Here is a 2,738-nt window from a genome sequence, read left to right on the forward strand (position 1 = left end):
TGTGTGGATACGAATATAGTGGTTAAGTTGTGTGGTAACCACTGTATTTGAGTTGTGTGGCCACCAATAGAGTTTGTGAGTTATGTGGCTATCATTTGAGTTTGTTGAGTTGTATGGCTACAATTGATTTGTTGAGTTATGTGGCTATAAATGGAGTGGTTCAATTGTGTGGAAGATATTGTTGTACAAAAAATCTATAAAAGCAATGCACTATATCACAACTTTATATCTAAAAACCAACATATATCATTCAATATTACTAGCAATGGATTTCTTTTCAAGGCGTAGAAAGAAGAAGAACATCAATGCCGAACCTTATGATGACGATTTGGAGGATATATTAGTCATGGGGTTAGCTATGGAGATTGAAGGATCGTCTTCTAATCGTCGTTATGGAGAAGGACGTACGCCTATCAATCGTAATACTTTGTCAGGTCATGATCGGTTGTTCAATGACTATTTTTCTGAGCATCCCATTTACCCTGCTGCTACATTTCGAAGGAGATTTCGTATGAGTCGTAATCTATTCCTTCGAATTCAAACGGCTGTCGAAGCGCATGAACCATACTTTCAACAAAGGCGTAATGCTGCTGGAAAGTTAGGTTTATCTGCTCTCTAGAAGATAACAGCAGCACTACAGATGCTTGCTTATGGAGTTGCAGCAGATTTTGTGGATGAATATGTCAGAATCGGTGAGACCACGGCAATAGAAAGCCTAAAAAGGTTTGCACGTTCTGTAGTTACCATTTTTGGTGAGGAGTACTTACGTTCACCAACATCCGATGATCTCGCAAGGCTACTTGCAATAGGTGAAGCTCGTGGCTTCCCCGGAATGCTAGGGAGTATAGATTGCATGCATTGGAAGTGGAAGAACTGTCCAACTGCTTGGAAAGGTATGTTCTCTGGGCATGTACATGAACCAACTATTATTTTGGAAGCTGTTGCATCATACGACCTTTGGATATGGCATGCATTCTTTGGACTACCAGGGTCTCATAACGACATTAATGTCTTAGAAAGATCTAGTGTATTCCAAGGACTAGCGGAAGGACGTGCTCCAACGGTTAATTCTGTTAATGGTCATAACTACACAATGGGATATTACCTAGCAGATGGAATATATCCTTCATGGGCAACTTTTGTGAAAACTATTCCAGAACCACGAACAAATAAACACAAGCATTTCGCAATGTGTCAAGAATCTGTAAGAAAGGATGTCGAACGTGCATTTGGAGTTCTTCAAGCACGATTTGCAATTGTTCGTGGTCCTGCTTGATTTATGGGTCGTGATACACTTCACGATATCATGATGGCGTGTATAGTGTTATTGTCACCAGGAAACCGGATGGCTATGAATGTTGTTGTCAATAAATTGAACACTATTGTATAAATATATGCTTGTATAATATGTTGTAGATTCCTTGTCGCAGTTCTAAAATTTGAATAATTTCTTATTTAATACAAACTAATGAGATACAAACACCCATTAATAGCCAAACCAATAAAAAAAAGAAACCAAGAATGATTTTCCAAGCCAATTATCTAATTCATCCCCTTAAAATTGTCCCTGATCCCTTAATTAATTCCCCCATGCCGCCTTCTTGAAGTTACTGCTATATGAACATGAGAGAAACTCACAACATCATCACTCATAACATCACAAGAAAGCTTACACAAGAGATTAGACATATAGCTCCTCATCCCAGACCGTTCCTCATGACTATTAGTAGTACTACTAGACAACCTTGGACGAACAACACGGTCGGGGGAAGCTGTGCAGTTCATGTTAAAGATCATATGCACACCCAAATTTGATATAGCTCATAAATCACAAAATCAACATCGTGATCCCATATTCACAATTTCCACCTTCGTTTCCATCAATCAACAACCACACACACAAGGATCACTAAATTGTGTAGAAAAAATTAGAGTTTGAATACCTGAATTGAAGTTGGAGATGGTTGTTCAGAGCCCTAAATCGACGTCGCGTCCTCCCTGTTTGAGAGATGGGTTTAGAGAAAGATAGCGCCTACGAGAAAGGTGATCGTGGGTTGAGAGACCACCGAGGGCAAGCAGTGAGAGTCGATCTGTCCCACACCGATGACGGCCTTAGATCGACGATGCACTGGCTGAGTGAGAGAGGGGTACAGAGAGAACTCGAGATCGCAAAAAGATATTAGGGATAAAAGATAGAAAACAAAAAACAAATTAATATTTTGATTAAAATATTGGGTCCAGTATTCTACAGTAAAACTGGACATCTACCGTTTTACTGTTCACAATGCAGTTTTACAGTATTGGATACAGTATCTGCTGAAGTGTGTTTTTTTGTCAAATACTGTAAATGATACCCTAAATTTACAGTATATGCCATTTTGCAGTATCTGTTGGAGATGCCCTAAAATGAGGTCCTAACTTTTAGGGCTCAAAACATTTTTGTCAAAATTTAGAAAAAATATATTTGTATTTTGATTGGTCTTACGAACCCAAAGATATTTTTTTGTTCAAAACAAAAATCAAATTCAACATAAAAAGTGCATGTTAATTCTGGATTGTTGGATATAAAACGAAAGACATTTCATACACTTTTCAGGTTACATTTGATTTTTGTTTCGAACAAAAAATATATCGTTGTGTTTATAAGACCAATCTAAATGCAAATATTTTTTTTTCAAATTTTAAAAAAAATATTTTGAACCCTAAAAGTGAATTCTAAAAATTAGGACCTCATAGGA

At 37.5% G+C, this 2,738-nt stretch overlaps 1 pseudogene; it reads left to right on the plus strand.

Moving 5' to 3' along the window:
* Positions 1-284: 284 nt before the first annotated feature.
* LOC119980315 lies at positions 285-1,276 on the plus strand (annotated as a pseudogene).
* The last annotated feature ends 1,462 nt before the right edge of the window (positions 1,277-2,738 follow it).

Source organism: Tripterygium wilfordii, chromosome 16 (assembly GCF_013401445.1).
Source record: "Tripterygium wilfordii isolate XIE 37 chromosome 16, ASM1340144v1, whole genome shotgun sequence".
Lineage (NCBI taxonomy): Eukaryota > Viridiplantae > Streptophyta > Magnoliopsida > Celastrales > Celastraceae > Tripterygium > Tripterygium wilfordii.